Genomic DNA, 13,015 nt, shown 5'->3' with positions numbered 1-13,015 from the left:
GCAGCTAGGCTATCGACTGATCCCTTCCTTGCAAGAGTGAAAAAAACAACACCTTGAGAGAAAACATGACTTTGTGTGGTTCACATAGAGAGAGAGCAGCCAAATAGCCCTGCTTTGTTTCTGAAAGACGCATCAGAAATTGCTTAAAATGGCAACTGGGGAATCAGGCTCGTTGGTCTAGGGGTATGATTCTCGCTTCGGGTGCGAGAGGTCCCGGGTTCAAATCCCGGACGAGCCCATGCTGTGGAATTATTTTTAGGCTGCTTATTATATAGGGCCATTTCTTCTTTTCAATGCTATCAGACGCCGTGTATGGTGAGAAAGTTCCTTTCCCTCTACGCTATTTCCCACTTTTGGCGTATAGAATTTCAGTGCCGGACTTCTTTGCAACTGCTTTTCTGGGGTGGACCCTCAGTGTAGGAAAATTAAATGCAAAGTGTTTTTCTAGTGTGGTTTCAGGTATGGTTTTAAAATCGCCTTTTGGAATAAAAGTGGTCCTCGTTCCTTTCTTCCAAAGAAAGAGATCGGGTAAGGAGGGTCCAACTTTGAGCTTCATGGACATTGGCCCTTGGTCTGTTCATTCCAGCCCACTACATGCCAAGAAGATTCCTGCAAGCGTGTCTGTTTCTGTAGTGTAGTGGTTATCACGTTCGCTTTACACGCGAAAGGTCCCTGGTTCGAGACCGGGCAGAAACAGCAGCTTTCTGTTTTTCACACAGTTTGCATTTACTCTCTCAACTTATAGGAAAGCTGAGATAATGGAAGCTGTCTATCCCTCACCAGCGTGACGTACTGTGCTCCAGGGGCATCAGTGACAGCTCAAAAAGAGAAGTGACGATAGTTTGCGCTATTCGTTTGCACGTCCTTGTGTACTGAAGGTTGGGCCTACTTCATGAAAGCAAGGCATGAGAGCAGAAATGGTTTTATTGACCTCACCGAGAGCATACACCTAGAACAAACAAAATGTCTGAAGGATAGAGGCATTTTCATTTCTTGTTCGATGACGGCCATGGAAAAGACAGCAACCATATTGCAGAAGAGAGCAGCATGTGCAGTTGCTTGCTTTGGGTGAAGCATTCACTAACTCGCTGCCAATAACCCCCGGAGCCGGTGCGAAAGGCGACTCTTGTGTGCCTCGGCTCGTTGGTCTAGGGGTATGATTCTCGCTTAGGGTGTGAGAGGTCCCGGGTTCAAATCCCGGACGAGCCCTTTTTCAGAGGTAAACATACGAATCCTACTCACAACTCACAATGCCTGACTATTTCTCATTACACTCCCCGCATTGTTGCACAAAATATTTTGAACCTCATAAGAAACATGGATCACCATTCTTTTTCTGCCTTCATGCTTAGTCTGTGTGTGTCCCAGGTGATGCATTCCCAAGCTGTACTTGCTGGCATTTAGGCATCAGATATTTGTCTGTCGATGCATGCATAAGTCAATTTTTAATACGTCTAATTGCAAGCATGTTGGCTGATATCTCTGCAGTTTTCACACTTGCTCCTCGCTTTCTGAGTGGCTGCTGATACAGCAGAATAGAAGTAGAGAGAATCCTTGAGAGGAACCTTGCTCTAACAGTAAAACACAGCAAGTGAGTTTCTGTAGTGTAGTGGTCATCACGTTCGCCTAACACGCGAAAGGTCCCAGGTTCGAGACCGGGCAGAAACACTGTGCATGAGCTGCTTTTATGTGCACCCTCTAAAACCTTATTATCTCAATGCAAGCTTAAGAAGAGGCGGTCCTTGAACCCAGCGAGCCGTGGGAAACTTCCTTTACTTTTGCAAGACGAAACAAAGTAATCCGCATCCATCAGTGGTCGCTCTTGTGCCTAGCTTTTTTTTTGTCATGCCATGTTGCATTGTGGGGTCTTTACACTTGTGACATTGCTGTGAACGTTGTAAGTGCAAACATTGGCAGGTGCAGTCAGAAGAGTCAGATCTGTGCACACCCAGGGCTGTCAGGATAGCCGAGTGGTCTAAGGCGCCAGATGCAAGAGAGCTTGATCTTCAGTGCAACTGAGACTTCTGGTCTCCTCATGGAGGCGTGGGTTCAAATCCCACTTCTGACAGGCTTCTTTTACACCCTTAAATCGTCCTGTTTTTTGCAGTGCATTCCCCACACACCACAATCTTTGCACGGACCTGTAACATATGATGAGAAATCCACCCACGATCAGGCTGGGCCCTCAATCACAATTCCATGTATTCCTGGAAGGGACACCTCAGGCACACCTTCCGTTAAATTTGCACTCCATCACACAAACTGCCGTGCTGGTTTCTCATCAAGCAGTTGATCCCATCTTTGTTGTGAGGCTCTCCTGCCACCTTTTGGGCGGAGAAGGCACTGTCCCTGCAACAACACAGGCAGACATGTTCAACAGGGCTTCCTGGTTATGTGGGAGGAGCAGATTGTCATTGGTCCCCCCTTGCGAATTTTAATTTACATAAGGACGACAGAGAGGTAGCTGGGAGTAGGCAGTACACACGGACATTGAACTCTATCTTGTGATTTGCAGCCAATTCTAGATTGAGGCAGGAGGAAAGGAGGTGACTTGCCCAAAATGGCCATACTGGGAATTCAGCCACCCTGGGGCTCCCAGGTGAGTGTTTCAGTCCTGCGAGCCACTCATATAAATCTCGCTTGATCGAGCCTGATCGAGCGCTGAGTGAGCGTGTTTGAATCCAAGAATCAAATGCCTCTGTCTTAGGAGAAAGAATTGGCAGGCCCTCCCTTGCATCTGGGGTGGAAATCTATGGGGCAAGTGTCCAGGACTTGCAGAGGAGTACAAGTGCCAGAAAGTGCCTGCAGTTCTCATCAGCGCCTTTTTTCTGCTCTCTGGCAGCTAGGCTATCGACTGATCCCTTCCTTGCAAGAGTGAAAAAAACAACACCTTGAGAGAAAACATGACTTTGTGTGGTTCACATAGAGAGAGAGCAGCCAAATAGCCCTACTTTGTTTCTGAAAGACGCATAAGAAATTGCTTAAAATGCCGACTGGGGAATCAGGCTCGTTGGTCTAGGGTTATGATTCTCGCTTCGGGTGCGAGAAGTCCTGGGTTCAAATCCCGGACGAGCCCATGCTGTGGAATTATTTTTAGGCTGCTTATTATATAGGGCCATTTCTTCTTTTCAATGCTATAAGACGCCGTGTATGGTGAGAAAGTTCCTTTCCCTCTACGCTATTTCCCACTTTTGGCGTATAGAATTTCAGTGTCGGACTTCTTTGCAACTGCTTTTCTGGGGTGGACCATCAGTGTAGGAAAATTAAATGCAAAGTGTTTTTCTAGTGTGGTTTCAGGTATGGTTTTAAAATCGCCTTTTGGAATAAAAGTGGTCCTCGTTCCTTTCTTCCAAAGAAAGAGATCGGGTAAGGAGGGTCCAACTTTGAGCTTCATGGACATTGGCCCTTGGTCTGTGCATTCCAGCCCACTACATGCCAAGAAGATTCCTGCAAGCGTGTCTGTTTCTGTAGTGTAGTGGTTATCACGTTTGCTTTACACGCGAAAGGTCCCTGGTTCGAGACCGGCCAGAAACAGCAGCTTTCTGTTTTTCACACAGTTTGCATTTACTCTCTCAACTTATAGGAAAGCTGAGATAATGGAAGCTGTATATCCCTCACCGGCGTGACGTACTGTGCTCCAGGGGCATCAGTGACAGCTCAAAAAGAGAAGTGACGATAGTTTGCGCTATTCGTTTGCACGTCCTTGTGTACTGAAGGTTGGGCCTACTTCATGAAAGCAAGGCATGAGAGCAGAAATGGTTTTATTGACCTCACCGAGAGCATACACCTAGAACAAACAAAATGTCTGAAGGATAGAGGCATTTTCATTTCTTGTTCGATGACGGCCATGGAAAAGACAGCAACCATATTGCAGAAGAGAGCAGCATGTGCAGTTGCTTGCTTTGGGTGAAGCATTCACTAACTCACTGCCAATAACCCCCGGAGCCGGTGCGAAAGGCGACTCTTGTGTGCCTAGGCTCGTTGGTCTAGGGGTATGATTCTCGCTTAGGGTGCGAGAGGTCCCGGGTTCAAATCCCGGACCAGCCCTTTTTCAGAGGTAAACATACGAATCCTACTCAAAGCTCACAATGCCTGACTATTTCTCATTACACTCGCCGCATTGTTGCACAAAATATTTTGAACCTCATAAGAAACATGGATCACCATGCTTTTTCTGCCTTCATGCTTAGTCTGTGTGTGTCCCAGGTGATGCTTTCCCAAGCTGTACTTGCTGGCATTTAGGCATCAGATATTTGTCTGTCGATGCATGCATAAGTCAATTTTTAATACGTCTAATTGCAAGCATGTTGGCTGATATCTCTGCAGTTTTCACACTTGCTCCTCGCTTTCTGAGTGGCTGCTGATACAGCAGAATAGAAGTAGAGAAAATCCTTGAGAGGAACCTTGCTCTAACAGTAAAACACAGCAAGTGAGTTTCTGTAGTGTAGTGGTCATCACGTTCGCCTAACACGCGAAAGGTCCCAGGTTCGAGACCGGGCAGAAACACTGTGCATGAGCTGCTTTTATGTGCACCCTCTAAAACCTTATTATCTCAATGCAAGCTTAAGAAGAGGCGGTCCTTGAACCCAGCGAGCCGTGGGAAACTTCCTTTACTTTTGCAAGACGAAACAAAGTAATCCGCATCCATCAGTGGTCGCTCTTGTGCCTAGCTTTTCTTTTGTCATGCCATGTTGCATTGTGGGGTCTTTACACTTGTGACATTGCTGTGAACGTTGTAAGTGCAAACATTGGCAGGTGCAGTCAGAAGAGTCAGATCTGTGCACACCCAGGGCTGTCAGGATAGCCGAGTGGTCTAAGGCGCCAGATGCAAGAGAGCTTGATCTTCAGTGCAACTGAGACTTCTGGTCTCCTCATGGAGGCGTGGGTTCAAATCCCACTTCTGACAGGCTTCTTTTACACCCTTAAATCATCCTGTTTTTTGCAGTGCATTCCCCACACACCACAATCTTTGCACGGACCTGTAACATATGATGAGAAATCCACCCACGATCAGGCTGGGCCCTCAATCACAATTCCATGTATTCCTGGAAGGGACACCTCAGGCACACCTTCCGTTAAATTTGCACTCCATCACACAAACTGCCGTGCTGGTTTCTCATCAAGCAGTTGATCCCATCTTTGTTGTGAGGCTCTCCTGCCACCTTTTGGGCGGAGAAGGCACTGTCCCTGCAACAACACAGGCAGACATGTTCAACAGGGCTTCCTGGTTATGTGGGAGGAGCAGATTGTCATTGGTCCCCCCTTGCGAATTTTAATTTACATAAGGACGACAGAGAGGTAGCTGGGAGTAGGCAGTACACACGGACATTGAACTCTATCTTGTGATTTGCAGCCAATTCTAGATTGAGGCAGGAGGAAAGGAGGTGACTTGCCCAAAAATGGCCATACTGGGAATTCAGCCACCCTGGGGCTCCCAGGTGAGTGTTTCAGTCCTGCGAGCCACTCATATAAATCTCGCTTGATCGAGCCTGATCGAGCGCTGAGTGAGCGTGTTTGAATCCAAGAATCAAATGCCTCTGTCTTAGGAGCAAGAATTGGCAGGCCCTCCCTTGCATCTGGGGTGGAAGTCTATGGGGCAAGTGTCCAGGACTTGCAGAGGAGTACAAGTGCCAGAAAGTGCCTGCAGTTCTCATCAGCGCCTTTTTTCTGCTCTCTGGCAGCTAGGCTATCGACTGATCCCTTCCTTGCAAGAGTGAAAAAAACAACACCTTGAGAGAAAACATGACTTTGTGTGGTTCACATAGAGAGAGAGCAGCCAAATAGCCCTACTTTGTTTCTGAAAGACGCATAAGAAATTGCTTAAAATGCCGACTGGGGAATCAGGCTCGTTGGTCTAGGGTTATGATTCTCGCTTCGGGTGCGAGAGGTCCCGGGTTCAAATCCCGGACGAGCCCATGCTGTGGAATTATTTTTAGGCTGCTTATTATATAGGGCCATTTCTTCTTTTCAATGCTATAAGACGCCGTGTATGGTGAGAAAGTTCCTTTCCCTCTACGCTATTTCCCACTTTTGGCGTATAGAATTTCAGTGCCGGACTTCTTTGCAACTGCTTTTCTGGGGTGGACCATCAGTGTAGGAAAATTAAATGCAAAGTGTTTTTCTAGTGTGGTTTCAGGTATGGTTTTAAAATGGCCTTTTGGAATAAAAGTGGTCCTCGTTCCTTTCTTCCAAAGAAAGAGATCGGGTAAGGAGGGTCCAACTTTGAGCTTCATGGACATTGGCCCTTGGTCTGTGCATTCCAGCCCACTACATGCCAAGAAGATTCCTGCAAGCGTGTCTGTTTCTGTAGTGTAGTGGTTATCACGTTCGCTTTACACGCGAAAGGTCCCTGGTTCGAGACCGGCCAGAAACAGCAGCTTTCTGTTTTTCACACAGTTTGCATTTACTCTCTCAACTTATAGGAAAGCTGAGATAATGGAAGCTGTCTATCCCTCACCAGCGTGACGTACTGTGCTCCAGGGGCATCAGTGACAGCTCAAAAAGAGAAGTGACGATAGTTTGCGCTATTCGTTTGCACGTCCTTGTGTACTGAAGGTTGGGCCTACTTCATGAAAGCAAGGCATGAGAGCAGAAATGGTTTTATTGACCTCACCGAGAGCATACACCTAGAACAAACAAAATGTCTGAAGGATAGAGGCATTTTCATTTGTTGTTCGATGACGGCCATGGAAAAGACAGCAACCATATTGCAGAAGAGAGCAGCATGTGCAGTTGCTTGCTTTGGGTGAAGCATTCACTAACTCACTGCCAATAACCCCCGGAGCCGGTGCGAAAGGCGACTCTTGTGTGCCTAGGCTCGTTGGTCTAGGGGTATGATTCTCGCTTAGGGTGCGAGAGGTCCCGGGTTCAAATCCCGGACCAGCCCTTTTTCAGAGGTAAACATACGAATCCTACTCAAAGCTCACAATGCCTGACTATTTCTCATTACACTCGCCGCATTGTTGCACAAAATATTTTGAACCGCATAAGAAACATGGATCACCATGCTTTTTCTGCCTTCATGCTTAGTCTGTGTGTGTCCCAGGTGATGCTTTCCCAAGCTGTACTTGCTGGCATTTAGGCATCAGATATTTGTCTGTCGATGCCTGCATAAGTCAATTTTAATACGTCTAATTGCAAGCATGTTGGCTGATATCTCTGCAGTTTTCATACTTGCTCCTCGCTTTCTGAGTGGCTGCTGATACAGCAGAATAGAAGTAGAGAGAATCCTTGAGAGGAACCTTGCTCTAACAGTAAAACACAGCAAGTGAGTTTCTGTAGTGTAGTGGTCATCACGTTCGCCTAACACGCGAAAGGTCCCCGGTTCGAGACCGGGCAGAAACACTGTGCATGAGCTGCTTTTATGTGCACCCTCTAAAACCTTATTATCTCAATGCAAGCTTAAGAAGAGGCGGTCCTTGAACCCAGCGAGCCGTGGGAAACTTCCTTTTCTTTTGCAAGACGAAACAAAGTAATCCGCATCCATCAGTGGTCGCTCTTGGGCCTAGCTTTTTTTTTGTCATGCCATGTTGTATTGTGGGGTCTTTACACTTGTGACATTGCTGTGAACGTTGTAAGTGCAAACATTGGCAGGTGCAGTCAGAAGAGTCAGATCTGTGCACACCCAGGGCTGTCAGGATGGATGAGTGGTCTAAGGTGCCAGACTCAAGAGAGCTTGATCTTCAGTGCAACTGAGACTTCTGGTCTCCTCATGGAGGCGTGGGTTCTAATCCCACTTCTGACAGGTTTCTTTTACACCCTTAAATCGTCCTGTTTTTTGCAGTGCATTCCCCACACACCACAATCATTGCACGGACCTGTAACATATGACGAGAAATCCACCAACGATCAGGCTGGGCCCTCAATCACAATTCCATGTATTCCTGGAAGGGACACCTCAGGCACACCTTCCGTTAAATTTGCACTCCATCACACAAACTGCCGTGCTGGTTTCTCATTAAGCAGTTGATCCCATCTTTGTTGTGAGGCTCTCCTGCCACCTTTTGGGCGGAGAAGGCACTGTCCCTGCAACAACACAGGCAGACATGTTCAACAGGGCTTCCTGGTTATGTGGGAGGAGCAGATTGTCATTGGTCCCCCCTTGCGAATTTTAATTTACATAAGGACGACAGAGAGGTAGCTGGGAGTAGGCAGTACACACGGACATTGAACTCTATCTTGTGATTTGCAGCCAATTCTAGATTGAGGCAGGAGGAAAGGAGGAGACTTGCCCAAAAATGGCCATACTGAGAATTCAGCCACCCTGGGGCTCCCAGGTGAGTGTTTCAGTCCTGCGAGCCACTCATATAAATCTCGCCTGATCGAGCCTGATCGAGCGCTGACTGAGCGTGTTTGAATCCAAGAATCAAATGCCTCTGTCTTAGGAGCAAGAATTGGCAGGCCCTCCCTTGCATCTGGGGTGGAAGTCCATCCAGGACTTGCAGAGGAGTACAAGTGCCAGAAAGTGCCTGCAGTTCTCATCAGCGCCTTTTTTGCTGCTCTCTGGCAGCTAGGATATCGACTGATCCCTTCCTTGCAAGAGTGAAAAAAACAACACCTTGAGAGAAAACATGACTTTGTGTGGTTCACATAGAGAGAGAGCAGCCAAATAGCCCTGCTTTGTTTCTGAAAGACGCATCAGAAATTGCTTAAAATGCCGACTGGGGAATCAGGCTCGTTGGTCTAGGGGTATGATTCTCGCTTCGGGTGCGAGAGGTCCCGGGTTCAAATCCCGGACGAGCCCATGCTGTGGAATTATTTTTAGGCTGCTTATTATATAGGGCCATTTCTTCTTTTCAATGCTATAAGACGCCGTGTATGGTGAGAAAGTTCCTTTCCCTCTACGCTATTTCCCACTTTTGGCGTATAGAATTTCAGTGCCGGACTTCTTTGCAACTGCTTTTCTGGGGTGGACCATCAGTGTAGGAAAACTAATGCAAAGTGTTTTTCTAGTGTGGTTTCAGGTATGGTTTTAAAATCGCCTTTTGGAATAAAAGTGGTCCTCGTTCCTTTCTTCCAAAGAAAGAGATCGGGTAAGGAGGGTCCAACTTTGAGCTTCATGGACATTGGCCCTTGGTCTGTGCATTCCAGCCCACTACATGCCAAGAAGATTCCTGCAAGCGTGTCTGTTTCTGTAGTGTAGTGGTTATCATGTTCGCTTTACACGCGAAAGGTCCCTGGTTCGAGACCGGGCAGAAACAGCAGCTTTCTGTTTTTCACACAGTTTGCATTTACTCTCTCAACTTATAGGAAAGCTGAGATAATGGAAGCTGTCTATCCCTCACCAGCGTGACGTACTGTGCTCCAGGGGCATCAGTGACAGCTCAAAAAGAGAAGTGACGATAGTTTGCGCTATTCGTTTGCACGTCCTTGTGTACTGAAGGTTGGGCCTACTTCATGAAAGCAAGGCATGAGAGCAGAAATGGTTTTATTGACCTCACCGAGAGCATACACCTAGAACAAACAAAATGTCTGAAGGATAGAGGCATTTTCATTTCTTGTTCGATGACGGCCATGGAAAAGACAGCAACCATATTGCAGAAGAGAGCAGCATGTGCAGTTGCTTGCTTTGGGTGAAGCATTCACTAACTCGCTGCCAATAACCCCCGGAGCCGGTGCGAAAGGCGACTCTTGTGTGCCTCGGCTCGTTGGTCTAGGGGTATGATTCTCGCTTAGGGTGCGAGAGGTCCCGGGTTCAAATCCCGGACGAGCCCTTTTTCAGAGGTAAACATACGAATCCTACTCAAAACTCACAATGCCTGACCATTTCTCATTACACTCGCCGCATTGTTGCACAAAATATTTTGAACCTCATAAGAAACATGGATCACCATGCTTTTTCTGCCTTCATGCTTAGTCTGTGTGTGTCCCAGGTGATGCTTTCCCAAGCTGTACTTGCTGGCATTTAGGCATCAGATATTTGTCTGTCGATGCATGCATAAGTCAATTTTTAATACGTCTAATTGCAAGCATGTTGGCTGATATCTCTGCAGTTTTCACACTTGCTCCTCGCTTTCTGAGTGGCTGCTGATACAGCAGAATAGAAGTAGAGAGAATCCTTGAGAGGAACCTTGCTCTAACAGTAAAACACAGCAAGTGAGTTTCTGTAGTGTAGTGGTCATCACGTTCGCCTAACACGCGAAAGGTCCCAGGTTCGAGACCGGGCAGAAACACTGTGCATGAGCTGCTTTTATGTGCACCCTCTAAAACCTTATTATCTCAATGCAAGCTTAAGAAGAGGCGGTCCTTGAACCCAGCGAGCCGTGGGAAACTTCCTTTACTTTTGCAAGACGAAACAAAGTAATCCGCATCCATCAGTGGTCGCTCTTGTGCCTAGCTTTTTTTTTGTCATGCCATGTTGCATTGTGGGGTCTTTACACTTGTGACATTGCTGTGAACGTTGTAAGTGCAAACATTGGCAGGTGCAGTCAGAAGAGTCAGATCTGTGCACACCCAGGGCTGTCAGGATAGCCGAGTGGTCTAAGGCGCCAGACTCAAGAGAGCTTGATCTTCAGTGCAACTGAGACTTCTGGTCTCCTCATGGAGGCGTGGGTTCTAATCCCACTTCTGACAGGTTTCTTTTACACCCTTAAATCGTCCTGTTTTTTGCAGTGCATTCCCCACACACCACAATCATTGCACGGACCTGTAACATATGACGAGAAATCCACCAACGATCAGGCTGGGCCCTCAATCACAATTCCATGTATTCCTGGAAGGGACACCTCAGGCACACCTTCCGTTAAATTTGCACTCCATCACACAAACTGCCGTGCTGGTTTCTCATTAAGCAGTTGATCCCATCTTTGTTGTGAGGCTCTCCTGCCACCTTTTGGGCGGAGAAGGCACTGTCCCTGCAACAACACAGGCAGACATGTTCAACAGGGCTTCCTGGTTATGTGGGAGGAGCAGATTGTCATTGGTCCCCCCTTGCGAATTTTAATTTACATAAGGACGACAGAGAGGTAGCTGGGAGTAGGCAGTACACACGGACATTGAACTCTATCTTGTGATTTGCAGCCAATTCTAGATTGAGGCAGGAGGAAAGGAGGAGACTTGCCCAAAAATGGCCATACTGAGAATTCAGCCACCCTGGGGCTCCCAGGTGAGTGTTTCAGTCCTGCGAGCCACTCATATAAATCTCGCCTGATCGAGCCTGATCGAGCGCTGACTGAGCGTGTTTGAATCCAAGAATCAAATGCCTCTGTCTTAGGAGCAAGAATTGGCAGGCCCTCCCTTGCATCTGGGGTGGAAGTCCATCCAGGACTTGCAGAGGAGTACAAGTGCCAGAAAGTGCCTGCAGTTCTCATCAGCGCCTTTTTTGCTGCTCTCTGGCAGCTAGGATATCGACTGATCCCTTCCTTGCAAGAGTGAAAAAAACAACACCTTGAGAGAAAACATGACTTTGTGTGGTTCACATAGAGAGAGAGCAGCCAAATAGCCCTGCTTTGTTTCTGAAAGACGCATCAGAAATTGCTTAAAATGCCGACTGGGGAATCAGGCTCGTTGGTCTAGGGGTATGATTCTCGCTTCGGGTGCGAGAGGTCCCGGGTTCAAATCCCGGACGAGCCCATGCTGTGGAATTATTTTTAGGCTGCTTATTATATAGGGCCATTTCTTCTTTTCAATGCTATAAGACGCCGTGTATGGTGAGAAAGTTCCTTTCCCTCTACGCTATTTCCCACTTTTGGCGTATAGAATTTCAGTGCCGGACTTCTTTGCAACTGCTTTTCTGGGGTGGACCATCAGTGTAGGAAAACTAATGCAAAGTGTTTTTCTAGTGTGGTTTCAGGTATGGTTTTAAAATCGCCTTTTGGAATAAAAGTGGTCCTCGTTCCTTTCTTCCAAAGAAAGAGATCGGGTAAGGAGGGTCCAACTTTGAGCTTCATGGACATTGGCCCTTGGTCTGTGCATTCCAGCCCACTACATGCCAAGAAGATTCCTGCAAGCGTGTCTGTTTCTGTAGTGTAGTGGTTATCATGTTCGCTTTACACGCGAAAGGTCCCTGGTTCGAGACCGGGCAGAAACAGCAGCTTTCTGTTTTTCACACAGTTTGCATTTACTCTCTCAACTTATAGGAAAGCTGAGATAATGGAAGCTGTCTATCCCTCACCAGCGTGACGTACTGTGCTCCAGGGGCATCAGTGACAGCTCAAAAAGAGAAGTGACGATAGTTTGCGCTATTCGTTTGCACGTCCTTGTGTACTGAAGGTTGGGCCTACTTCATGAAAGCAAGGCATGAGAGCAGAAATGGTTTTATTGACCTCACCGAGAGCATACACCTAGAACAAACAAAATGTCTGAAGGATAGAGGCATTTTCATTTCTTGTTCGATGACGGCCATGGAAAAGACAGCAACCATATTGCAGAAGAGAGCAGCATGTGCAGTTGCTTGCTTTGGGTGAAGCATTCACTAACTCGCTGCCAATAACCCCCGGAGCCGGTGCGAAAGGCGACTCTTGTGTGCCTCGGCTCGTTGGTCTAGGGGTATGATTCTCGCTTAGGGTGCGAGAGGTCCCGGGTTCAAATCCCGGACGAGCCCTTTTTCAGAGGTAAACATACGAATCCTACTCAAAACTCACAATGCCTGACCATTTCTCATTACACTCGCCGCATTGTTGCACAAAATATTTTGAACCTCATAAGAAACATGGATCACCATGCTTTTTCTGCCTTCATGCTTAGTCTGTGTGTGTCCCAGGTGATGCTTTCCCAAGCTGTACTTGCTGGCATTTAGGCATCAGATATTTGTCTGTCGATGCATGCATAAGTCAATTTTTAATACGTCTAATTGCAAGCATGTTGGCTGATATCTCTGCAGTTTTCACACTTGCTCCTCGCTTTCTGAGTGGCTGCTGATACAGCAGAATAGAAGTAGAGAGAATCCTTGAGAGGAACCTTGCTCTAACAGTAAAACACAGCAAGTGAGTTTCTGTAGTGTAGTGGTCATCACGTTCGCCTAACACGCGAAAGGTCCCAGGTTCGAGACCGGGCAGAAACACTGTGCATGAGCTGC

The 13,015-nt window shown here is 47.2% G+C and overlaps 11 non-coding genes across 11 annotated transcripts; all 11 read left to right on the top strand.

Annotated features, from left to right (window-relative positions):
• The first annotated feature begins 166 nt into the window (after window positions 1–166).
• On the top strand, window positions 167–238 carry TRNAP-CGG (transfer RNA proline (anticodon CGG)). The gene has a single exon. It is a non-coding gene; the product is annotated as a tRNA-Pro (tRNA).
• Window positions 239–623: 385 nt separating this feature from the next.
• TRNAV-UAC (transfer RNA valine (anticodon UAC)) lies at window positions 624–696 on the top strand. The gene has a single exon. It is a non-coding gene; the product is annotated as a tRNA-Val (tRNA).
• Window positions 697–1,137: 441 nt separating this feature from the next.
• On the top strand, window positions 1,138–1,209 carry TRNAP-AGG (transfer RNA proline (anticodon AGG)). Its single transcript has one exon. It is a non-coding gene; the product is annotated as a tRNA-Pro (tRNA).
• A 5,091-nt stretch (window positions 1,210–6,300) lies between these two features.
• TRNAV-UAC (transfer RNA valine (anticodon UAC)) lies at window positions 6,301–6,373 on the top strand. The gene has a single exon. It is a non-coding gene; the product is annotated as a tRNA-Val (tRNA).
• Window positions 6,374–7,271: 898 nt separating this feature from the next.
• Window positions 7,272–7,344, top strand: TRNAV-AAC (transfer RNA valine (anticodon AAC)). The gene has a single exon. It is a non-coding gene; the product is annotated as a tRNA-Val (tRNA).
• A 1,327-nt stretch (window positions 7,345–8,671) lies between these two features.
• Window positions 8,672–8,743, top strand: TRNAP-CGG (transfer RNA proline (anticodon CGG)). Its single transcript has one exon. It is a non-coding gene; the product is annotated as a tRNA-Pro (tRNA).
• A 384-nt stretch (window positions 8,744–9,127) lies between these two features.
• On the top strand, window positions 9,128–9,200 carry TRNAV-UAC (transfer RNA valine (anticodon UAC)). The gene has a single exon. It is a non-coding gene; the product is annotated as a tRNA-Val (tRNA).
• Window positions 9,201–9,641: 441 nt separating this feature from the next.
• Window positions 9,642–9,713, top strand: TRNAP-AGG (transfer RNA proline (anticodon AGG)). Its single transcript has one exon. It is a non-coding gene; the product is annotated as a tRNA-Pro (tRNA).
• Window positions 9,714–11,499: 1,786 nt separating this feature from the next.
• On the top strand, window positions 11,500–11,571 carry TRNAP-CGG (transfer RNA proline (anticodon CGG)). Its single transcript has one exon. It is a non-coding gene; the product is annotated as a tRNA-Pro (tRNA).
• A 384-nt stretch (window positions 11,572–11,955) lies between these two features.
• Window positions 11,956–12,028, top strand: TRNAV-UAC (transfer RNA valine (anticodon UAC)). The gene has a single exon. It is a non-coding gene; the product is annotated as a tRNA-Val (tRNA).
• A 441-nt stretch (window positions 12,029–12,469) lies between these two features.
• Window positions 12,470–12,541, top strand: TRNAP-AGG (transfer RNA proline (anticodon AGG)). The gene has a single exon. It is a non-coding gene; the product is annotated as a tRNA-Pro (tRNA).
• Window positions 12,542–13,015: the final 474 nt, after the last annotated feature.

Source organism: Triturus cristatus, chromosome 10 (genome assembly GCF_964204655.1).
Source record: "Triturus cristatus chromosome 10, aTriCri1.1, whole genome shotgun sequence".
Lineage (NCBI taxonomy): Eukaryota > Metazoa > Chordata > Amphibia > Caudata > Salamandridae > Triturus > Triturus cristatus.
The sequence above is the reverse complement of the archived record's forward strand: the minus strand, read 5'-3'. Positions and strand labels throughout refer to the sequence as shown.